At 39.1% G+C, this 26,162-nt stretch overlaps 1 protein-coding gene across 4 annotated transcripts in view; it reads left to right on the top strand.

Moving 5' to 3' along the window:
• Positions 1-26,162, top strand: part of RPS6KA6 (ribosomal protein S6 kinase A6) — a 342,192-nt gene that overhangs the window by 271,526 nt on the left and 44,504 nt on the right. The gene's annotated exons all lie outside the window — the stretch shown is intronic.

Here is a 26,162-nt window from a genome sequence, read left to right as displayed (position 1 = left end):
AGGAGGGACACACAGACCAGTGGAACCGAACTGAGAATTCCGATATACAGCCTCATATATACAGTCATATAATATTCAACAAGGCCACCAAACACACTCAACTGGGAGAGAATGGCATCTACAACAAATGGTTCCTGGAAAACTGAATATCCATATGTAAAAGAATGAAAGAGGATTACCAACTCACACCTTGTACAAAAATCAACTCAAGATGGATCAAAGACCTAAATTTGAGTGCCAAGACCATAAAGACTTTGGAAAGCAATGTAGGGAACCATCTACAGGATCTTGTAATAGGAAATGGCTTCTTGACCTTCACACCCAAAGCACGAGCAGCAAAATAACAAATAGATAGATGGAACTTCCTCCAAATTAAAGCCTTCTGCGCCTCAAAGGAGTTTGTCAAGAAAGTGAAAAGAGACCCTACACAATGGGAGAAAATATTTTGTAACCATATATATGATAGGAGACTTATATCCTGCATATTTAAAGAACTCCTATACCTCAAAAATAAAAATACAAACCATTTAAAAAATGGGAAAAAGATTTGAACAGACACTACGCCAAAGAAGAAGTACAAATGGTTAAAAAGCACTTGAAAAATTGCTCAGAATCACTAGCTATGAGGGAAATGCAAATTAAAAGTACAATGAGATACCATCTTATTCCCATAAGATTGACAGCTATGAAAAAAACAGAAGAGCACAAATGCTGGAGAAGATGTGGAGGAAAGAGAACACTCATTCACTGCTGGTGGGAATGCAGAAGGATCCAGCCTTTCTGGAGGAAAGTTTGGCAGTTTCTCAAAAAACTAGCTATAGATTTGCCATATGACCCAGCAATTCCACTGATGGGCATGTACCCAGTAGGACTGAAAACAAGGACACAAACATATATGCACATCAATGTTTATAGCAGCACTATTCACTATTGCCAAAAGTTGGAATCAAGCCAAATGCCCAACAAGAGATGAATGGATAAATAAAATGTGGTATATACATACAATGGAATACTACTCAGCTATAAGAATGAATACACTAGAAACACATGTGAGAACATAGATGAATCTTGAGAAAATTATGCTTAGTGAAGCAACCCAGGCACTGAAGGACAAATACTACATGACCACAGTGATATGAAATAAGTAAACCAAGCTGTCGCAGAGAGTTGGAGACCAGATGATAGGCTTAAAGGAATTTGGGGGGTAGAGGAAGGTTGCGAGCTGACACCTACCTGGGTGAAATCTATGATAAGCGGGAGGTAAGTATTTATACAGGAAAAGGATAAAATGGGGGCATAGGGATACCTTTGGGCAGGGCTTTGTGGGCTTGAGGGGGGCTAGGAATGTGAGGATGGGTAAGATAGCCCAAGAAATAGGAGGGAGGATGGGGGAACATTTAAATATAGGAGATTGCCAGGTATGTATTTGAAAGTATAATGTTGAGAAAAAATTTTTGAAAATATAATAAGGAAGGTTAACTGTTTAAGATACTTAAAGGGGAGATTTTGACACAGGGCAGGCTTCTAGGGAGTGTATGAGTGCTCATTTTGTCATAGTGGTTTATATCATTGGATGGAGACCCATACAATGAGAGTGAAGGCATAACCACATTCTGGGGAGGACTGATGTTCTCAAATAGAGGGAATTATATCTCTCAAGACAATTGGTGGCTCCCAATGGGTTAGAGCAGTCCAGCAAGTCAAGCCCTCAACATTGTTGCAAGTATCTCTGAATATGGTCCTTCAAGTAATGAAGATTGTCACTGTGGGCCCTAAGGGGAGGAGGAAAGAGGTATTGAATAGATGGAATCAGTGTAACTATGGGACAATGGAAGTGTTCGACAAGATTATGCTAAGGTGGATATAGGACATGTTAAATTACACCAAAAATGTATAAAAGCCTATAGGCTAAAATGTAAACCATAATGTAAACCCAAGTATAATCATGTTTGAAAGCTATTGTCTCAAAATCTGTATATTAGTTGCAGCAAATATAATATGAATGTGGAAAAAGATCATTGTTGGGGAAGGGACAAAGTGTTTGATTCTGGATATGTGGGGGTACCATATATTGTATAGATGAGTTACTGTGGTCTAAAATTTTTGTGAAGGAAAAAAATAAAGATAGGATGTATACCCTGAAGAAAAAATGAAAAAATTACCTTGCCACTGTACATACAGGGCAACAGTTATAGCAGTGATAAACGGCAAAACATCAAAAATGACGGTTTTTCATTTTTTAATTTTTTGATACCCCAATTTATTTTTACTTTAATTTTTCCAAATTAGTATGTATTCTATATCTAACCTTTAAACCCATCACTATATTCATTTTGCTATTAATGGAACTTGTCAATACATTAGGTTTCATTTTCAAAGAAGTTTTAGAGTACAGAGAGTTGCAACTATGTCAGGGGAGGAATACTGGTGTGGGATGTTATTGATAGGGGGCACATGATTGGAAGTGAGTTCTCCAGGGCATTTATATAGGGTACATAAAAATGTTTGGATATTTTCATAGTGGTTACAATTAAAAACAACAACTGAGGGAGTGTTGAGTTCCTAGGCAGGGGAGCTCTATCACATTCCCCAATGGAACAGCATCAATCCCCCAACTACAATGGCTAAGACCAATAAAGAAGGATGGTCCAACAATGAACCCTTCATGGTAATGAGTATGCTTGTGTGCCTGTGCACCTGAAATAAGAACTAGGCCTAGAGCTGCAGGGTGCGTATGAATTACCTCCTGAGAATCCCCATGTTGCTCGAATGTGGCCAGTCTGGGAGCCAAATTCAGCATGTAAATGCACTACCTTCCCCCCAGTGTGGGACATGACTCCTGGAGATGAGCCTCACTGGCGCCAAGGGATTACTACCAAGTAGCAGTTGATGATGTAACTAGAAAATTACCTTGAATAAAAGGGTCAACTCAGACCAACAGAATATCTCAGCCTACATGTAATATCAGGTGTCAAAAATGCTTCTTGACCTTGATTAAAAGGGTGAAATGCAAAGGACAAGTGAGTTTATATGGCTATGAGTCTCCAAGAAAGAGTCCAGGGGGTCATCAGAGGGGTTGCTCTTATGCACACCTCAGCAGGGTCCCAGAGACAGCCAAAGTAGATACAAACCCAGGTGTTGGTTCTTCTGAGGGCTACAGAGACCCATATGTTCTATGGTCATGGCAGATGTAGTTCAGTGCCATGTCAGTTGGCCCTACTTTGGAGTTTGTGTTCCCGAGTGTGATGGAGTTGGCCTCAGATGTGATCTTTGTTCATAAGCCTCTCCTGTTTCTTTTACTGGGGTTCGGTGTATGCTCAGTGGACCTAAATATCTGGACTATCCATGTGATCGCCAGATCCTGAGCCTCAACAGGCCTGCAACTCCTACCCTCTGGTTTATTGGACTTACTGCAGCCATCTAACAGGTGAAGAAGGTCAACCAACACACCACGGAGCCAAGAGTGCCTACAACTGCAAGCAGGAGAAATGCATCCATCATCCATGTGAAATCTAAGCCCCCTCTCGATATAGAGGTGCAGTGGACTTAACCATCCCAGGGTCCACAAGATGGAGGAATAGAGTATGGATTAGATTGGACTCACTGATATTCTATTCTGGTACTATTGTGATTAGTAATGGAAGAAAATGTAGCAGTGATGTGGAGAAATTGACCATGGTAGCTGCTGAGGGTAGGGAGAGGAAGAAGAGATATGATGTGGGGGCATTTTCAGAACTTGGAGTTCTGGCTGGTACTGCAGGGATAGTTTCTGAACATTGTAAGTCCTGCCATGGCCCACTGGGTGACCTGGGGGAGAGTATAAACTACAATGTAAACCACTATCAATGTGGTGCAGCAGTGCTCCAAATTATATTCACTAAATGCAATGAATGTGCCATGATGATGAATGAGGTTGTTGATGTGGGAGGAGTGGGGTGAGCAGGGTGGGGGCTATATAAGGACTTCATATTTTTTGAATGTAACAAAAAATATCAATTGACCATATTATTCTAGACTGATCATACCCTTGTTTATGGTTATTTATAGACTAGGCTCACCCTTGTATATATTTACTACTGTGATGGTAGTAAATATGTTTATGGTTATTTAAAGACTAGACTCACTCTTTTTTTAAGGAGGTACTGGGGAATTGAACCCAGGACATCCTACATGGGAAGCAGGCACTCAACTACTGAGCTACAGCTCTTCCCCAATTAAAGGTTTAGTTGTTTTTTTTTTTTTTCATTTGTTTGTTTTTATTTTTAGGAGGTACTGGGGATCATACCTGGGACTTCATACTTGGAAAAAAGACAATCAACCACTTGACCTATATCTGTTCCATTAGACTCCCTCTTAAATATACTTACTGTTGGTTGGTAACAACTCCATACTCACCTTTGAATCCCTAAAAAAAAAAAAAACAAAAATCATCAAATTCAGGAAGCTAGAGTTTGGGGATAATAGGTCACTGAACTCCTTTACTATGCATGGCAAATAATCCCCTTCTCTCTGAAAAAGAATTCAATTGATCATAACTGTGAAGGTCTATATCTGAAATCTCAAATTCCATTGATCAATATATCTAACTTTATGCCAGTAACATTCTCTTTGACCAGTGCACATTTGCAATGTTCTTTAAAGTCAGGAACCGTAAGTTCTTCAACTTCACTCTACTTTTTCAAATGATTTTGGCTATTTGGGGCCCTTACCCTTCCAAATAAATTTGATAATTTGCTTTCTCATTTCTGCAAAGTAGGTGGTTGTATTTTGATTGGGATTGCATTGAATCTGCAAATCAATTGACGTAGAATTGACATCATCAACATATTTGGCCTTCCAATCCATAAACAGAATATCCTTCTATTTATTTACATCTTCTTTGATATCTTTTAGTAGTTTTCTGTGTACAGACCCTTTATATCCTTGGTTAAATTTATTCCTAGAGGGCAGTGCTTAGTGAAGGTGGATGGACCATTGTGATGTGCCCTTGATATTTATTACTATACTTATGAACCTTTTCTTTTGAAATTGAAACTTAGCCTAGTTTTATATGTTGCCTAAGAGTTACTTCCTGAGGGCCTCCTTGTTGCTCAAATGTGGCCACTCTGTAAGCCAAACAGCATATAATGCATTACATTTCCCCCAGCATGGGACATGTCTCCCAGGTATGAGCCTCTCTGGCACTGAGGGATTACCAAATACCAGCTTGCAACGCACCTGGAAAAATACCTTTACCAAAAGGGGAGAAGGGTTAATGCAAATGAGTTTTTATAGTTAAGAGATTATAAAGAGAGTTGGGAGATCAGTCCAGAGATTACGCTTATGCACATCTCAGCAGGATCTCACTGACTCCCACAGTAAAGATTGCCTCAAATAGTGGGGCTTCTGGGGGCTCTAGAGACATCCAGACACTATAGGCATGGCAGACAACTCAGATGTTTGATGCCCTGCCAGTGGGACCTACTTTGGAATTAACACTTCCCAGTGTAAGAGAGTTGGACTCATTTGTGGTTTCCCTACATATGGCTCTTCTGCCCTTTCTATTTTAACTTATATTTAGTTATAGACTTGAAAGGTGTATGTCCAAGGGTCTTAAATCTTTGGGCTGTCCATGTTCCAGTTGGGCCCTGAATCTCAACAGAGTTGCAATACCTACTCTCCAGTTCACTGGCCCCACCCAGGAAAACTAACAAGGAGATGATGGTGGACAGTGCCAATCCCAACAAACAGAGACAGTCTGCAACTGCAAGCAAGATAGTCCCATCCATCTGCCCCATGAGATCTAAGCCCCCTCTCCATTAGAGGTGGACTGGGCCTGGCCATTCTAGAATCCTCAGGATTGGGGAATGAGCAATGAACTAGAGTAGACTTACTGTTACTCTACTATAGACATTGGTACTCTAGCAATGATGTGGAGGCAATGGCCAGTGTAGGTTCTGAGAGGAAGGAGAGGGAAAAGCAGGTATAAAATGGGGATATTTTCAGAACATTGGAATTGTCCTGAATGACATTTCAATGATGGATACAGGCCATTATATATTCCATCATAACTTACAAAATTATGCAGGACAGAGTATAAACTATAATCCATGCTTAGTGGCCAATGCTCTAATATGAGTTCATCATATAACAAATATACTATAATAATGAAGGGTGTTGTTAATGTGGGAAAGTGTGGGAGAGTTCAAGAGTTCGAGAGGGGAGAATATGGGACTCTCCTATATTTTTATGTAACATTTATGTAATCTAAAGTATTTTTAAAAAATAAAAAGTATTAAAATAAAAAATAATCAACTTTATTCCTAGATATTTGATTCTTTAAATTTCTACTGTAATTGGAATATTTTTCTAGAGTTTCTCCTCCAATTTCTCAGTAGACATTTATAGAAACACTAATGATTTTTGAATGTTGATCTTTTATCCCACCACTTTGCTGAACTTGTTAATTAACTCTAGTAGCTTTCTTGTAGAATTTTTGGGACAAATCATAAGTCATCTGCAATTGTGAAATAGCTTTCTTGTAGAAATTTTGGGACAAATCATATGTCATCTGCAATTGGGAAAGTTTTACTTTTCCAATTTGGATATCTTTTTGTTTCCTTTTTCTTGTCAAAGTGCTCTAGTTAGAACTTCTAGAACAATGTTAAATAACATTGGTAACAGTGGACATTTTTGTCTTGTTCCTGATACTAAAGGGAAACTTCCAATATTTCACCAACAAGTATAATATTAACTGAGTTTTTTATATATACCCTTTATGAACTTGTGATAGTTTCTTTCTATTCCTATCTTTCAAAGTGTTTTTATCAAGAAAGCATGGTGGATTTTGTCAAATGCCTTTTCTGCATCAATCAATGTGATCATGCAGTTTTTCTGCTGCAATTTGTTAATGCAGTGTATGGTGTAATACATTAATTCATTTTCTTGTGTTGAGCAATCCTTGCATATTGCTGATAAAACCCACTTGATCATGACATGTAACTCTTAATATATTGTTCAATTCAATTTACAAGTATTTTGTTGGGGACTTTTGCATCTATATTCATTAGAGAAATTGGTCTGTAATTTTCTTTTCTTGTAGTGTCTTTATCTGGCATTGTTTTTATGGTGATGTTTGGTTTATAGAATGAGTTAGATAGTATCCCATCCTCTTCAACTTTTTGATATTCTTCTTGGTATGACTGGTAGAATTTACCTGTGAAGCTCTTTGGTCCTGGGCTTTTTTGTTAAGCATTTTTGATGACTGATTCAGTTTCTTTACTTGTAATTGGTCTGTTAAGGTCTTTTTATTTTTTGTAGTGTCAGTGTAGGTTGCTTGTGTCTTTCTAGGAAATTTCCCTTTTTATTTCAGTGAGGTCAGTAGAAATGCCCCTCCACACACACACCCTTTAACTGTTGGTTTTACTTATTTGGATCTTCTCTCCTTTTTTCTTTGTGAGCCTAGCTAAGCATTTGTCATTTTTGCTGTTATTATCAAAGAATCAACTTTTGGTTTTGTAAATTCTCTCTATTTTCTTATTCTCAGTTTCATGTATTTCTGCTGTATTCTATTATTTCATTTCTTCTGGTTCATTTGGAAATAGTTTGTTGTTACTTTTCTAGTTCCTTCAGGTGTGCAGTTAGGTCTCTAAATTTTGCTCTTTCTTCCTTTTTAATGTAAGTATTTACAGCTATAAAGTTTGCTCTCAGCACTGCCTTCACTTCATGTCATAAATTTTGATAGGTTGTCTTCTCATTTTCATTCTATTCAAGTTATTTACTGATTTCTCTTGCAATTTCTTCTTTGACCCACAGAATGTTTACAAGTATATTGTTTACCTCCATCTATTTGTGAATTTTCAAGTTCTTACCCTGATATTGATTTCCTACTTCATTCCATTATAGTCAGTGAAAGTGTATTCTATAATTTCAATTGTTTTCAATTTATTGTGATCGGTTTTGTGATCCAACATGTATGTCATGGAGGATGATCCAGGAAGACTAGAGAAGAATTTATATCCTGCTGTTTGGGGAGGCAATCATCTGCATATCTATTATTTCTAATTATTTTATATTATTCAATTTCTCTGTTTTCTTATTGATCTTCTTTCTAAATGTTTTATCTGTTGATGAGAGTGGTGCATTGAATTCTATGACCATTATTATAGATATATCTACTTCTCTCATCAGTTTTCCCAGACTTTGCCTCATATATTTTGTGCAGCATAGTCAGGTGCATAAACATTTATATTTGTTATTTATTTTGATGGATTGCACTCTTAGTAATATATAGTGTCTTTCTTTGTCTTTTATAAAAGTTTTGCATTTAAAGTTTATTTTGTCCAGTATTAGTATCAGTAGACCTGCTCCTTTGGTTACTGTTTGAATGGAATATCTTTTTTCAACCTTTCTTTTTCAACCTACTTGTATCCTTTGGTCTATGGTGAGCCTCCTTTAGGCAACTTAGTGATGGATCATACATTTTTATCTATTTTGCCAATCTGTGCCTTTTCATTGGGTAGTTTAATCCATTAACATTCAAAGTTACTAGTGTGAAACAATACTTACTACAATCATTTTATCCTTTGTTTTTTATGTTGTAACTTATTTTTGTCTCTCTCTTTCCTGTTTCAGTTACCCTTACTGAAAATCTTCATTTCTACACTCTCTTCAAGCCTCTCTCCCCTATTTTTTTCCTTTCAGCTTGCAGAACTCCCTTTAGTACTTCTTGTAGGGCAGGTCTCTTATTGACTAGTTTCTGTTTATCTGTGATTATTTTAAACTCTCCCTCATGTTTGAAGGCGGTTTTTCTGGGTAAAGAGTTCTTGGCTGGCAGTTTTTCTCTTTCAGTACATACAAAATATCTTACCACTGCCTTCTTGCTTCCATTGTTTCTGATGAGAAAATAGCAGTTAGTCTTATTGCTGTTCACTTATATGTGACAAATACTTTTTTGCTGTTTTCAGAATTCTCTCTTTATCTTTGGCATTTGATATTCTAATTCCTGTGTGTCTCAGAGTAGGTCTATTGGGGTTTAATCTGTTGGGAGTACATTGTGCTTTTTGAGTATGTATATTTATGTCCTTAAAAAAGAGTTGGGAAATTTTTTGTCATTATTTACTCTAATATTCTTTCTGCTCTTTTTCCCTTCTATTCTTCTGGGACAACCATGACATATGTGTTTGTGGGTTCTTTTTACTCAAGTCCCTGAGACCCAGCTCCATATTTCACATTATTTATCTATCTGTACTTATTTCTATAAGATATTGAACCCCATCTTCCAGTTCCTTGTTCCTTTCTTCTGCCTCTCCCAATCTGCTATTTTATGTCACTAGTGTATTTTAATCTCTCCTATCTTGCCTTTCATTCCTGTTAATTCAATTATGCTTTTTGCATCCTTTCAAATTATTCTTTATGCTCTCCCATTGTCTTTTAATATCCTTTATCACTTTAGCCATATTTTCCTTCATCTTCTTGAATTGATTTTGTACAATTTAGTTTGAACATCTTTGATTAGTTGTTTCAAATTCTGTGTCTCCTCCAAAATTTTAATTTTCTTCTGTGACCGGGGCATATCTTACTGTTTCTTAGTATAGGCTGTAATTTTCGCTGACATTTAGTCATCTGATGATCTTCATAGGCTTATTTTATTTTATTTTTTTTTAAGATTTATTTTTATTTATTTAATTCCCCTCCCCTCCCCCGGTTGTCTGTTTTCTGTGTCTTTTTGCTGCGTCTTGTTTCTTTGTCCGCTTCTGTTGTCGTCAGCGGCACGGGAAGTGTGGGCGTCGCCATTCCTCGGCAGGCTGCTCCCTCCTTCGCGCTGGGCGGCTCTCCTTATGGGTGCACTCCTTGCGTGTGGGGCTCCCCTATGCGGGGGACACCCCTGTGTAGCACGGCACTCCTTGCACGCATCAGCACTGCGCTTGGGACATAGGCTTATTTTAAAGGTCAGTTTCTCTCTCTTGTCTAGGGTTTCGTTGTTTAGATTTGTGTTAAGGTTCTTTGACAGTCAGTTCAAATTATTTTATACCTTTATAATGGCCCAAGTTTAACTGCTCAGATTTATTCAGCTCTTCCACATCTGATTCTTGACCTGCATATGTGGTAAATTTTTTAAGATTGCTATGTTTGTGCATTTTTTTTTTCCATCCAAGCAGGTAGCTTCTTCTCCTCTATTCCTATCAAGGAATCTTGATATGCTCTTTTTTTTTATTTTTTTTTATTTTTTTTATTTTTTTATTTTTTATTGACTTTGTAATAATATTACATTAAAAATATATATGTGAGGTCCCATTCAACCCCACCCCCCCCACCCCCCCTCTCTCCCCCCCCCAACAACACTCGTTCCCATCATCATGACACATCCATTGGATTTGGTAAGTACATCTTTGGGCACCTCTGCACCTCATATACATTGGTTCACATCATGGCCCATACTCTCCTCTATTCCATCAAGTGGGCCCTGTGAGGATTTACAATGTCCGGTGATTACCTCTGAAGCACCATCCAGGGCAGCTCCATGTCCCGAAGACGCCTCCACCTCTCATCTCTTCCTGCCTTTCCCCATACCCTTTGTCCATTATGTCCACTTTTCCCAATCCAATGCCACCTCTTCTATGTGGACATTGGATTGGTTGTGTCCATTGCACCTCTATGTCAAGAGGAGGCTCAGATTCCACCTGGATGCTGGATGCAATCCTCCCATTTTCAGTTGTAATCACTCTAGGCTCCATGGTGTGGTGGTTGTCCTTCTTCAACTCCATCTTAGCTGAGTGTGGTAAGTCCAATAAATCAGATTGTAGGTGCTGGAGTCTCTTGAGGCTCAGGATCTGGCTATCACATTGTCAGTCCAGAGATTCAAATCCCCTAAATATATCTTAAACCCCAACATTAACTGCACCTCCAGCACATTAGCATGAAAGTCTTATGAAGGGAGATCCCATCTGAGTCCAGATTCATCACACATAAACACCATTTCCAAAGAGGGGCCATCTGCCCTGGTAGTTAACCCCATCGGCCATGACCATAACTCCCATGGGTCTCTTTAGCCCTCAAAGGAACCAATATCTGGGGGTTGTATCTGCTTTATCTGTCTCTCTGACTCTGCTCAGTTGTGCATGAGGGCAAACCTTCTGCCAGCCTCCAGACTCTTTTTTAGAAACTCGTAGCCATATAAACTCATTTCTCCTTTCCATTTCCCCCTTACTTTAGGTCAAACAGCATTTTAAAGTCATGGTATTTTATGTAGACATGGATATTCTGCTGATCCGCATTGAACCTTCCGTATAAGGTCATTTTCCAGTTGCATCATCAGTTGGTAGTTGATAGTGGTCCCTCGTTGCCAGGGAGGCTCATCCCCGGGTGTCATGTCCCACGCTGGGGGGAAGGCATTGCATTTACATGCTGAGTTTGGCTTCGAGACTGGCCACATTTGAGTAACATGAAGGCTGACAGAAGGAAATTCCCAGGCACAAAGTTGCTCTAGGCCTTGTTCTTATTTTGGGTTTATCAGCTCACAAGCATAGTCATTAGTATCAGGGGCTCACTGTTGAACCCTCACTCCCTCCCGGTCCCCACCACTGTACCTGGGAGACTGTCGCTGCTCCCCTAGGGACCACGACAGAGCACCACTGGCCAGGAACCCAGTACCCCCCCTACTGTGGTTTTTAATTGTTGCCACTATGAGTATATCCAAACATTACCATGCACCCTGGACATATGTTCTGTACAGCTCCCTGTCAGTCATATATCACCTGTCATTGGTATCCCATACCAGTATCCCTCCATTGCCATTGTTGAAACACTCTGTGATCCAGAACTCCCCGAAATTTGAAGCCCAATATAATGTCATGGTCCCTTACTAGGGAATGGCATATAGCGATGAGTTTAAAGGATAGATAAAGAACTTGGATAAAGTTAGATAAAGAACTTAGATAAAGAATGTTGACTTGAAAAAATTCCACATCCTATTTTTTTCTTTCCCCCCCCCCCCCCTAATTATTCAGCTTTTCTTCACAGGAGTCCTAGACCACAGCAATGTATATATATAATATACAGCACTCCCACACATCCACCAGAAAACCTTTTCCCTTCCACAGTGATACTCTTACGCCCTATTCATATCATATTTACTTAAAGTGATGTACAGAGTCTGAGACATTAGCTTTCTAACAAGGTGACATCTGTGCTTACATTATGGTGCATACTTTAGGATACACAGTTCTTTACATTTTTAGTTATCCTATGTTTTACATTATGGTTTACATTATCAGTCTGTCATCTCCTATATGTTATGGTGTAATATTACATGTTTTATATCCATCCTTGTGTACTCTCAAGAAACTCCTCTCTTACCCCCCATTTACTTTGGTTCCACACATTTAACGTCCATTTTCCCTTCCACCTTGGTGCCCTCAGTGATAGCCAACCTCCGTTTCCTGAGGAGCCACTTCCAGAGATAGATGGAATAGTGTTCAGGGCCTAACTTGCTCAACTGCCCCAATGCCCTGGGAGCCACCCTTTCTCTCGAGGGATACAGTTCCCTCTATTGGATGGCATTAGTCCTCCCCAGGATGTGGGTCCACCCCCACTCTCACTACTTGGGTTTCTACCCCATGGTGTCACCCACTCTGGCAGAATGAGCATTTAGACATTCCCCAGGAGCCCGTCCTGCATCAGACCCTCCCCTCCGAGCATTCTAAACAGGTAACCCTCTTTATTATATTTTGATATGATTTTCTCGGCATTTTACTCTCCACCAACACCTGACCCTCTCCTGGTTCGTATGCTACCCCTCCCTCCCCCCACTTTTGGGCAACGTTACCCATCCGTCCCTCCCCAGCCACCCTCAAACCCGCAAAGCCCCAAGCAAAGGCAACCCCTTGCCCCCCTTTTATCTCTTCTTTGTGTTCATACTTACCACCATCTCGTCTTAAATTCCACCCCTGCAGACATCGGCTCATATCCTTCCTCCACCCTCCGATTTCCTGCAAGCCTATCGTTCAGTCTCTTGCTATCTAGGGCAGCTTGTTTATTTCATATCATTGAGGTCATGTAGTATTTGTCCTTCAATGTCTGGGTTGCTTCACTCAACATAAGGTTCTCAAGATTCATCCATGTTATCACATGTGTTTGTAGTGTGTTTGTTCTTACAGCCGAGTAGTATTCCATTGTGTGTATATACCACATTTTATTGATCCACTCGTCTGTTGATGGGCATTTGGGTTGATTCCAACTTTTGGCAATAGTGAACAATGCTGCTATGAACATTGGTGTACATATATTGGTTTGTGTTCTTGTTTTCAGTTCTGCTGGGTATATTCCCAGCAGTGGTATTGCTGGGTCATATGGCAAATCTATGGCTAGTTTTTTGAGAAACCGCCATACTGTTCTCCAGAATGGTTGGATCCTTCTGCATTCCCACCAGCAGTGGATGAGTGTTCCCCTTCCTTCACATCCTCTCCAGCACTTGTATTCTTCTGTTTTTTTCATAGCTGCCAATATTATGGGTGTAAGATGGTATCTCATTGTGGTTTTGATTTGCATTTCCCTGATAGCTAGAGATTTGGAACATTTTTTCATGTGCTTTCTTGCCATTTGTATTTCTTCTTTGGAGAAGTGTCTGTTTAAGTCTTTTTCCCATTTTTTAAATGGGTTGTTTATCTTTTCATTTTCAAGATATAGGAGTTCTTTATATATGCAAGTTATAAGTTTCTTATCAGATATATGATTGCCAAATATTTTCTCCCACTGTGTGGGCTCCCTTTTTACTTTCTTGACAAACTCCTTTGAGGTGCAGAAGGCTTTAATTTTGAGGAAGTCCCATTTATCTATTAGTTCTTTTGCTGCTCGTGCTTTTGGTGAGATATTCATAAATCCATTACCTATTACAAGGTCCTGTAGATGTTTCCCTACACTGCTTTCTAAGGTTTTTATGGTCTTGGCTCTTATATTTAGGTCTTTGATCCATCTTGAGTTGATCTTTGTATAAGGTGTGAGATGGTAATCCTCTTTCATTCTTCTACATATGGCTATCCAGTTCTCCAGACACCATTTGTTGAATAGGCCACTCTCTCCCAGTTGAGAGGGTTTGGTGGCTTTATCGAATATTATGTGGTTGTATATGTGAGGTTCTATATCAGAGCTTTCAATTCGATTCCATTGGTCTATATGTCTCTCCTTATGCCAATACCATGCTGTTTTCACCACCGTAGCTTTATAGTATGTTTTGAAGTCAGGTAGTGTGATTCCTCCAACTTCGTTTTTCTTTTTCAGTATGTCTTTGGCTATTCGGGGTCTCTTTCCTTTCCAAATAAATTTCATAGTTAGTGTTTCTAGTTCCTTAAAGAAGGCTGCATTGATTTTTATTGGGATTGCATTGAATGTGTAGATCAGTTTTGGTAGGATAGACATCTTAATAATGTTCAGTCTTCCTATCCATGAACAAGGAATAGTCTTCCATTTATTTAGGTCTTCTTTGATTTCCTTGAACAATCTTGTATAGTTCTCAGTGTATAAGTTCTTTACCTCTTTAGTTAAATTTATTCCTAAGTATTTGATTTTTTTATTTACTATTGTGAATGGTATTTGTTTCTTGATTTCCTCCTGATCTTGCTCATTATTGGTGTACAGAAATGCTACTGATTTTTGCGCATTGATCTTATAACCTGCGACTTTACTAAACTCATTTATGAGTTCTAGAATCTTCGTTGTAGATCTCTCAGGGTTTTCTATGTATAGGATCATGTCATCTGCAAATAATGAAATTTTGACTTCTTCCTTTCCAATTTGAATGCCTTTTATTTCTGGTTCTTGCCTCAGTGCTCGAGCAAGTACTTCTAAGACAATGTTAAATAGGAGCAGCGACAGTGGGCATCCTTGTCTTGTTCCTGAGTTTAGAGGGAAGGAGTCTAGGATTTCTCCATTGTAAACAATATTGGCTTTAGGTTTTTCATATATACTCTTTATCATGTTCAAAAAATTTCCTTGTATTCCAATCATTTGGAGTGTTTTTATCAAGAAAGGGTGCTGTATTTTGTCAAATGCTTTTTCTGCATCAATAGATATAATCATGTGATTTTTTTCCTTCAATCTGTTTATATGGTGTATTACGTTGATTGATTTTCTTATGTTGAACCATCCTTGCATACCTGGGATGAATCCCACTTGGTCGTGGTGTATAATTCATTTAATGTGTTGTTGAATACGATTAGCAAGTATTTTGTTAAGTATTTTTGCGTCTAGGTTCATTAGAGAAATTGGTCTGTAATTTTCCTTTCTTGTGATGTCTTTGTTTGGCTTTGGTACTAGGGTAATGTTGGCATCATAGAAGGAGTTGGGTAATGTTCTTTCTGTTTCGATGGTTTGGAATAGTTTCAGCAGGATTGGTGTCAGTTCTTTCTGGAATGTTTTGTAGAATTCACCTGTGAAGCCATCTGGCCCTGGGCTCTTCTTAGTTGGGAGATTTTTAATAACTGATTCTATCTCTCTGCTTGTGATTGGTTTGTTAAGATCATCAATTTCTTCTTTTGTCAATATGGGCTGTTTATGTGTTTCTAGGAATTTGTCCATTTCCTCTAGATTGTCATTTTTGTTGGAATATAGTTTTTCAAAATATCCTCTTATGATAGTCTTTATTTCTGTGGGGTCAGTGATGATATCGCCTTTCTCATTTCTTATTTTGTGTATTTGCATCTTCTCTCTTTTTTTCTTTGTTAGTGTTGCTAAAGGTTTGTCAATTTTGTTAATCTTCTCAAAAAACCAGCTCTTGGTCTTGTTTATCTGTTCAAGTGCTTTCTTATTTTCTATTTCATTTAGTTCTGCTCTTATCTTTGTTATTTCCTTCCTTCTTCTTCCTGTTGGGTTGCTTTGTTGTTGTTTTTCTAATTCCTTCAAATGTGCAGTTAGTTCTTCAATTTTTGCTCTTTCTTCTTTTTTGATATATGAATTTATGGCTATAAACTTCCCTCTCAGTACTGCTTTTGCTGCATCCCATAAATTTTGGTATGTTGTGTTATCATTATCATTTGTTTCAAGGTAGTCATTGATTTCTTTTGAGATTTCCTCTTTGACCCACTGTTTTTCTAAGAGTGTGCTGTTTAATTTCCAAATCGTGGTGTGAAATCTGGGCTTCTTTCCCTTGCAAATCTCCAGCTTGACTCCACTGTGGTCAGAGATAATGTTTTGTATGATTTCAATCTTTCTGAATTCGTTCAGCCTTTCTTTGTGGCCTAGCATATGATCTATCTTGGAGAATGATCCATGTGCGCTTGAGAAAAATGTATATCCTGCTGTGTTTGGGTGTAGCGATCTATATATATCTATTAGATCGAGCTCCTCTAATATACTATTCAGATGTTTTGTTTCTTTGGTGATTCTCTTTTGAGATATTCTGTCCAGAGTTGATAGTGGTGTATTAAAATCCCCCACTATAATTGTAGATGTATCTATTCTTTCACTTAGTTTTTCCAGCGTTTGGCTGACGTATTTAGAGGCACCCTTGTTAGGGGCATAGATATTTATGATTGTTCGATCTTCTTGACAGATTTTCCCTTTGACTAAAATGTAGTATCCTTCTTTGTCTCTCACAATTGTTTCACATTTAAAGTCTATTTTGTCTGATATTAATATAGCTACTCCTGCCTTTTTTTGGTTATTGTTAGCTTGTATGATTGTTTTCCAGCCTTTCACTTTCAATCTCCATGCGTCTCTGTGTCTAAGATGTGTCTCTTGTAGACAGCATATGGATGGGTCATATTTCCTTATCCAATGTCCCAGTCTGAATCTTTTGATAGGTGAGTTTAATCCGTTGACATTCAGTGTTATTACTATCAAGGAATTATTTGTGTTAGCCATACTTTGATTGGATTTGTGTTTGTCATATTTTGTTTGTATATTTTTTTTTGTCTTTTTTGTTGTTGTTGTTGGTCTTATACTCTCCTCCAACTTTGCCTTTCCTGTTTTTTCCTTTCTTCCTGCAGCACTCCCTTTAGAATTTCTTGAAGGGGAGGTTTCTTGTTGGTATACTCTTTCAGTTTCTGTTTGTCTGCAAATATTTTGAACTCTCCATCATATTTGAATGCTAGTTTAGCTGGATAAAGTATTCTTGGTTGGAAATTTCTTTCCTTTAGTACCTTGACTATATCATACCACTGTTTTCTTGCCTCCATGGTTTCAGAAGAGAAATCAGCACTTAATCTAATTGAGCTTCCCTTGTATGTGATGGTTTTCTTTTCTCTTGCTGCTTTTAGGATTTTCTCTTTGTCTTGAGCATTGGATAATTTGACAAGTATATGTCTTGGGGTGGGCCTGTTGGGGTTTATGACTTGTGGAGTGCGCTGTGCTTCTTGGATATGTACATCTGTCTCTTTCAGTAGATTTGGGAAGTTTTCAGCCATTATTTCCTGCAACACTCTTTCTGACCCCTTTCCCTTCTCTTCACCTTCTGGAATGCCTATAATACGTATGTTTGAGCGTTTTGCATTGTCATTCAGGTCCCTAAATCCTAATTGGATTTTTTCTATCTTCTTATTGACCCCTTCTACTATCTGTTTGATTTCTGATGTACTGTCTTCCACATCACTAATTCTCTGCTCTGTCTCTTCTAGTCTGCTGATATTTGCTGCAAGTGTATTTTTGATTTCTTGAACTGTGGTGTTCATTCCCATCATATCTGTTATGTTTTTGCGTATGTCTGCAATTTCCCCTCCAAGTGATGTCTTCATGTTGTTAACCTCTTTCATTACTGCATCAAATTTGTCGGTGATAAATGTTCTGAGATCTTTCATTGCTTGTGCCAAGTTTTGCTCCCCTTCGTGATTATTGGTTTGTTGATTGGATTCAGCCATGTTTTCCTGATTATTGGTTTGGTTCGTAGATTTTTGTTGCTTTCTGGTCATCTCTTTATTTTGACGAATTTAATCAGTTCCTTAGCTTCTTTGTCTGCTCTTGGAGGTTAATTAGTTGTTATTTTTGCACAGGTGTTATATCTTCTCTTTGTCACTTTTTTCTTCTTATTCTAGTTACTTGTTGTTGGTTAAGTTCACTTTAGAGGAAAGTATTAGTGTTGGGGAAAGGCAATTGTGTAAGCAAAGGAAAAGTGTAAAGTTGTATTGGTGATGTATGTTAATAAAGCAAGAATATGAGATCTGGAAGGATGGAGGTTAGATTCATGTAGATTGTATAGAGTTATAGCTGTAGGTAGAGTACCTTTTATGAAGTAGATGACTGAATTTGGGAGGAATATGGTATGAACTACACAGCTATTGTTTTCATGAGAGAGGGAAAAAGAAAAGAAAGGTAATAGTTTCAAGAGTGGATAATAGACAGAAAACAGAACAAAGGTATTAGAAATTAAGAGTTAGACACTTTGTGGATCCAAGAACGGGAGGTGGGGGGTGGAATATAGGAGAGACAGTAGATGATAGTGGATGTCAAGATGCAGGGGAAGGGGGATAGTGTAGGTAGCCTAAATCAGTTCACACAGAAATGAGGCAGTGGAGGATGGGAAAACCCAGCAAATGTGAGGTGTTCCCTGTAGCACCTATTGTATACTTGAATTAAAGTAAAAATAAGTGGAAGATGAGGGACAAGAGGGAAAGAGAAAACCGAAAAAAAAAAACTAATTATAATAAAGAAAAAAGAAAGACAAGAAGAAAGGAAGAAAGAAAAAGAGGATGGGCAAACGGTGGGGAACGGATAGGGAGAAGAGAGATACAGGTACACACGTGTCACAATTGCAACACTATCTAAAACAACAACTTCCCCCCGCTTTGCCCCAAAACCCCCCGTCTGTCTGCCCAAATGGGTCTGTAAGCACCTCCCTTCCCACAAACCCCCAATAGGCCGCCCAGGGCCCACGAACTCCCCAGTACTGCAGATGCTCCAAAAAAAAAAAAAAAAAATTAAGTAAAATAAATTAAAAAAAAAAAAAAAAAAAAAACAGGAACCCCTCCACAGGCCCGGCTCCGCCCGCCGCGGAGGCTTGGACCGGCTCTGCCCGGCTCCTCACGCCGCCTTGGCCTGGCCTGGCTCCGCCCAGCTCTGCTCGCTACAGCGGCCCAGCCGGCTCCGGCGTCCACCTCCCGCCACCGCGGCCTGGACCGGCCCTGCCCGGCTCTGTACCCGCCGCAGCCTGACCCGGCCCCGCCCGGCTCCAAAAGCTACCGGGGCCAGCAGCCGCGGCCTGAACTGGCCCCGCCCGGCTCCAAACGCTACCGCGGCCCGCAGCCGGGACCTGAACCGGCCCCGCCCGGCTCCAAACGCTACCGCGGCCCGGCTCGGCCTGGCTCGGCCCCGCCCGGCCCCACCCAGCCCCGCTCGCCGCCGGCGCAGCCCGGCCCGGCTCCGGCGTCCGCCGCTGCGGCCCGGCCTGGCTCAGCCCCACCGAGTGGGGCTAGATGCCTCGTCTCCGCCTACCCAAGGAGGGAATCCTCTACAGGTAGCTGGGATCTCCGTGTATATTTCACAGACGAATCCTCTCTGTTACCTTCCCTCCAAATCGATGTCCATACACCTCCGGACCAGCAAAAATCCCGAAACAATCCGGTCCCAAAGAGTCTCCAACGCCGCCCAGCCGATTCCCTGCAGAAGACCCTAACAGGGATGTTCACTCAGCCGCCATCTTCGATTAAGTCGAATTCCTTTATCGGATATTTACTGAGTATCTCTGAAGTCCTGGACTCTGGGAGTTATCAACATAAACAAACATGGAAGAGGTCCCTGTCCTGATGTAGCTTACCTGAGCAGGAAAGGTGACTTTAATAATCCCAACAATTGCAGTATAATGATACAGTGTATGACGGAGAGGAACTGTACAGAGCTGTGACAGCCTTTAGAGGTGGCTCAGGGAAGGTTTCCCCGAGGCGGCGATGCAGGGTTGGGGAAGTGAAGGATGAACGGGGTTACGCCGCGAAGCGGTGTGGGTAAAGATTTGTGGTGAGAGGCAGCACGGAGCTTTGGGGGACCTATAACACAGAAGTCGAGAGCGAGGAGAATAGGAAGAGGCTGGGGGAGTGGAAATTGTATCTTGATATGCTCTTTTTGTGAATATTTTGCTCCTATCTTTTTTTTTTTTATCTCTCCTTCCATTGTCTCTGGGTGCTCTCTTGCTTCAAGTGCAAATTCTGTGACTTGGGTCAGCCCAGTGATGACTTGCCTCCATCAGTTATTCCCAACCAAAACGGGACCAGGGGCCCAAGAAGGGGAAACATACCATTTCCATAGGGCCCCGGGATGATGGCCAGGAAAGATGCCAAAATCCTTTGTGCCAGCTCTCCTAGGCTTCACTTTCCTAGCAGATGGCACTTTGCAAATTTTTTACTGCAGCCCTAAGAAGTCCAACTATATTTAAATCTCCTTCTGCTCTGCCCTGTTGGGGGCAGGATTGAATTAGAATCAATGGCCATGACCATGCCTGATTCAGGCAGGCTAAAACAGCAGTTCAGAGCATGAGCCCAGTGGTCTAAATTTCCCAATCAAAACTCATGATCTATTACATGGCCTCCCCCCCCCCAATCTTAGGGAGGAAGGCTTCCATGCCCCCCTCTGACTGCAGCAGCCAAGGACCAGACCCAAAGCATCTAGCCTCAAGCGTGGGCAATGGATACTATTAGACCCTATAGAGAAATTTAGTCAGTTTTTGACCTCAGTTTCTCAGTTGTTTCATCCAGTTCTTCCCTGAGTGCTTTACTGTCCTTCCCTGTCCTCAGGATCCCTGGAACAGTTGTTTCAGACAGTTTCTATCTGTGCACTAGCTGTTTTTGGAGTAAGTAAATCCTGTAGCTCCCTACTCTCCATCTTCCCTAGAAGTTCCCCCCTTTGATCAACTTTGAGTTAACTTTTATATTTTGGGTGAGGTAGATATCCACCTTCATTCTTTTGCATATGGACCTCCAGTTTCCCCAGCACCATTTGTTGAAAGATTATTCTTTCCCAATTTAGTGGATTTGGTACCCTTGTCAGAAATCAACTAGATAATAAAACAAAATAACAAGTGTTAGAGTGGATGAAATGAAATAGGAATACTCAGTCCTTGCTGATGCCAGTGTAAAATGGTATAGCTGCTGAAGAAGACAGTTTAGCAGTTTCTCAAAAAACTAAGTATAGAACTACCATATGTCCAAGCAATCCCACTGTTGGATCTTTTGACAGAAGCAAATAAAGGGTCTGTTACCTGATGAATGAATAAATAAAATGTTGTATATACATAGAATATTATTTGGCCATGAAAAGGAATTAAGTCCTAATACATGTGACAACATGGATGAACCTTGAAGACATCATGTTGTGTAAAATCAGCCAGACACAAAAGGACAAATATTGTATAACTTCAATGAATGGAATCAATCAGAATTAACAAACTCATAGAGTCAGAATCTAGAATATGGATTACCAGAGGATAGGGTGGAGATAGTGAATGAAGTTAACGCTTAAAATATAAAGAGTTCCTATTGGGAATGATGGAAATATTTTGTAATGATGGTGATGATTAATGTACAATACTTTGAATGCAATTAACAACATTTAAATGTATATCTGAATATGATTAACAAGGAAATGTTAGATTGTATATATGGTAACAGAATTTTTTTTCCATGGGACTTCATTACACAAACAGTGAACCTGAAGTTAAACTCTGGACTTTAATTAATAGAATTAATAATAGTAGAGTTAATAAATGTACTGTCATCAGTTGTAACAAATCTTTCACACAAGTGCAAGGTTTGGTCATGGCATGATATATGGGAATCTGTTTTTATGTGTGATTGTTCTGCAAACCCACATACTCTCTAATAATGGGAAAAAATTGACTTTGAATAGATATGAGGATTTATTTCTGGACTCTAAATTCTATTCATTTTGTCTATATGTCTGTTCTTTGGCCAGTTGCACATTGTTTTGATTACTCTAACTTTGTTTTAATATTGGGAAGTATAAATCATCCAAATTTGTTCTTATTTTTCAAGATATTTTTGGCTATTCAGGGCTCTTTACACTTCCACATGAATGTGATTATTGGCTTATCCATTTATGCAATGAAAGCTGTTGGATTCTTGCTTGAGATTGGATTGCCTGTAAATTGCATTGGTTAGAATTGACATCTTAATAATATTTAGTCTTCTAATCCATTTCATTTATTTAGGTCTTCTTTAATTTCTTTCAGCAGTGTTTTGTAGTTTTCTGTGTACAAGTCCTTTATGTCCTTAGATAAATTTATTCCTAAATATTTGATTGTTTAGTTACTATTTTAAGTGGATTTTTTCCTTGATTTTCTTTTAAAAATATTCATTATTAGTGTATAAAATCACTACTGATTTTTAAAAGTTGATCTCTTACCCTGCCACTTACTGAATTTGTTTTTGTAGCTCTGGTAGCTTTGTTTTGGATTGTTTTCAGGATTTTCTGTGTACAGAATATTGTCATCTGCAAATAGGGTAAATTTTACTTCTTCCTTTCCAAATTGTATGCTTTTTTTCCCCCATACTTAATTGTTCTGGCTAGAACTTCCAGTAAAATGTTGAATAACAAAGATGACATTGGTCATCCTTGTCTTGTTCTTGATGTTAGGGGGAAATCTTTCAGTCTTTTGCCATTGATTATGATGTCAGTTAAAGGGTTTCATATATGCCTTTTATCATATTAAGGAAATTTCCTCCTAGTCCTTGTTTTATCAAGAATCAGTGGGGGATTTTGTTAGATGCCTTGTCTCCATCAGTGAGAATGTCCATGTGTTGTTTTTTATTCCTTACATTACTAGTGTGGTGTATGACTTCAGATTGATTTTCTTATGTTTATCCACCCATGTGCTCCTGGGATAAGTCTCACTGGATCATGGTATATTAATCTTTTAATGTATTGTTGAATTGTTTACTAATATTTTGCTGATGATTTTTGTATCTACATTCATAAGGATATTGGTCTGTAATTTTCTTGTGATAATTTTTTCTTGTGATTTTTTATGGCTTTCTTATTAAGGAGATGCTGGCCTCATAGAATGAACTAGGAAGTGTTTTCTCATCTTCAATACTTGGAAAAGTATAACTGAGTGTTAAGGAATAACAAATAATTATAATTACTATATCATTATATAGATTCTTTTATATTATAAAATGGTAGAAGGTTAATACCTGAAATTACTGAAGCTAGCTAAAGTAAATGTTCATTGTCTGTCTAAATTGCTAAATTAGTGCTTAACTGTATACTGCTCAAGTATTCCTATTAAATTACTGGTTACTAAAATTCTTTAAAATAGGCAATTTTAATTTTACTAACCTTCCTAAATGTAGTCCTGTACGATGTAATTTGAAAGACAGAAAAATCTTAACCAAGAGCCTATGTAAAAGAAGGAAATAGTGGGGCAATTTTATATAACAATGTTTGGCCTCAGTATAACAGAATCAGGAAGAAAATGGCTAGAGTATGGGTTTATAGGGATAAACTCTGTATTGGGATGGTAACTACTCCACCCTCCTTCTACTCTATTTTCCTATCTCAGAACCTTGATCTCTGAAAATGATTTTAACTTTGTATCTCCCCCTTGGTTGGGATCCACCCCCTTAATGTTGATTAATGAAGGAACCTATGTCTAGCTACACTTCAACTATTCCTTGCACTTTGATGTAAAAGAATATTAGAATTTCTTCAGATCAGGGAGGCAGTTTTGGGGGCAATCTAAGCTAACAGACCTCCTTTGCTTGCACAACCAAATAAATGCTTTCTCTCTTTGAAACCCTGGTGTCTCAGGAATTGGCTTTAAGATGTTTCAGGAGAAAAGATCCTGCTTTTGCTCAGTATTAATTTGATGACTCTGGTGGGATTATGGACAAAGGTATCTCTGAAGGAGTTAGACTGCCCAAGCTTCTGGGGCCCCAGTGAGAGGTAAGCATGGTATTCAAAGAAACAAACAGTTCCAGCCCTGAGTCCAAACATCTGAATGGGTAAGCAGGTCACTAAGGTAGAATCAAATCAGGGAATTAGTTTGTTGGTTTGAGTCCCCTTAAAATCCTTCCAGAATGATTCCCCTTGCTATGACCTCTCTACCCTTTCCTGAGTTGTTTTTTTTTTGGGGGGGGGGGTACCATTCTGTCTGGTATTCAAGTCCTTACCTTAAGTCTGTCTGCTAAATGTACTTCTTAAACTGTGAGTCTGTCAGTTGGATATACTCCTGAAACATATGTCTGTCTGTCAGATATACTCTTGAACCTTAAGTCTGTCATTTATATATACTACTGAAAGTAATCCAAAATTTAGGAAGTGTTAAGTGCCTGTTCATTAAATGTTGTGTGTTATTTAGGTAAAGTAAATGTTCATTGTCTGTCTAAATTGCTAAATTAGTGCTTAACTGTATACTGCTCAAGGATTCCTATTAAATTACTGGTTACTAAAATTCTTTAAAATAGGCAATTCTAATTTTACTAACCTTCCTAAATGTAGTCCTGTATGCTGTAATTTGAAAGACAGAAAAATCTTAACCAAGAGCCTATGTAAAAGAAGGAAATAGTGGGGCATTTTTGTATAACAATGTTTGGCCTCAGTATAACAGAATCAGGAAGAAAATGGCTAGAGTATGGTTTTATAGGGATAAACTCTGTATTGTGGCAGTTGAAAGGATTTGGTGACCACTGTATTGAAGACTGGGACATGAGACGCTTCTGAGAAGGAATTCGTATTACAACCAGCCAGGCCTGGTTGACTTTTTCCAAAGACTGATCATTGAGCAGGGTTTTTAGGTTCCTTTTATGCAGAGAACTTAGGGGCAGGGGTCAAGGGGCACTTTCAGTGCAAAGGAGCTTTCTTTGTTAGATCAAGTTTCAGTTTCTTGGGGCCTAGGGGCTTTTAGGGCACCAGGTAAGCACAAATACACTTACTGCCCACATCTGCCCACATGCTTCTTGAATTCACACAGAGGCTATAGAGCCTATATCACTTAATTGTACTTAAACTATGTAAGCTTGAAGCTTGAATACACTCACAGTCCATATCATTCCTCCCTTTGATGCCTACTTAAGCTTGTTAAGCTTCAGCATCACTATTGTTGGAGTCCTCCTGGACTGATTGGTATGTATATAGAGCCATGAGATGGGCAGCTGTTTGTGTTTTTACCATACTATTTATTAAGGTGCATATCCTGTTTATGATGAAAGGGAGGAGGCAAGGGTGTATGGTTCATCCTCCTATGAGGAAGGCAATTATTCCCACTAGAAGTTTGAAGTTTTCTTCTATTGACTGCCAGTTTCCAATGGGAGTACTTAATTCCAACCTTTCCAGGTCTGCACTGGAACATGGGCAATTTTTACCATTTTGTTTGCAATTTCATTGATAAATTTTCCAGTGCCATCTAGTTCAAGGCAGCAATTAGAGAGACTGAACTTTCTGCAAACTCTTCCTTCAGCTGCAAAGAGATAGTCTAGGGTAAGACAGTTCTGATAGACAGTGTTTCTGAACTTGGTCTGCTGTTGGGCTTTCAAAGTTAGAGCATGGGCAGTCTCATTAGTTATTATTTCCACCATGGGCCTGCAAGCAGATGACCCAGTTTAGCATATAAATAGGGGTTCGATAACTCCACATACCATCTTCTGCCCAAGCAGCTGGCCAATAGTATTGGATTATACATTCTGGGAGCCACTCACTATCTGCCCAGGTTGTTATAGCACTTTTCTCCCTTTCTATATTTTGGTATACTGATTGACTCAGTTTTTCCCCTTCTGCTAGGGGAATGAGAAAGAATGAGGATTTTATTGTACTGAGCATACAAGTACCACACCAATTCTGGGGAAGTTCCTGAAATGCAAACTTTCCACAAATCCAGTATAGATCATTTGGGGCAGTAAAGGGGCCTCTTGCAGTGGAGTTCCATACTGTGATTCATCTTGGGGAAAGTACAATTTAAGAGAATGAGATCAGATTCATTCCATTTTCCCCAAGGCTCCACTGTATTGGTGGTGTGATTTTGGAACATTCCCCCTGTACATGTTAGGTTTCCAACAGATATAGAGTTTAGGCATACCCTTGAAGTGCAATATTTTCCTATGATGGAAATTTGTAAGGGCCACATACCATCTCAGGGGATGGCCAGGAGACCAGTTTTGTTATATGGTTGGCTATAATTGTATTCTCTAGTTTCCCAGGGCCATTGTTCTCCCATCTTAGTGCCTCCACATACATAGCATGAAGAGAAATTT

Source organism: Dasypus novemcinctus, chromosome X, assembly GCF_030445035.2.
Source record: "Dasypus novemcinctus isolate mDasNov1 chromosome X, mDasNov1.1.hap2, whole genome shotgun sequence".
In the NCBI taxonomy this organism is placed as follows: domain Eukaryota; kingdom Metazoa; phylum Chordata; class Mammalia; order Cingulata; family Dasypodidae; genus Dasypus; species Dasypus novemcinctus.
Note: the sequence above shows the minus strand (reverse complement) of the source record. Positions and strands in the feature narration are given on the sequence as shown.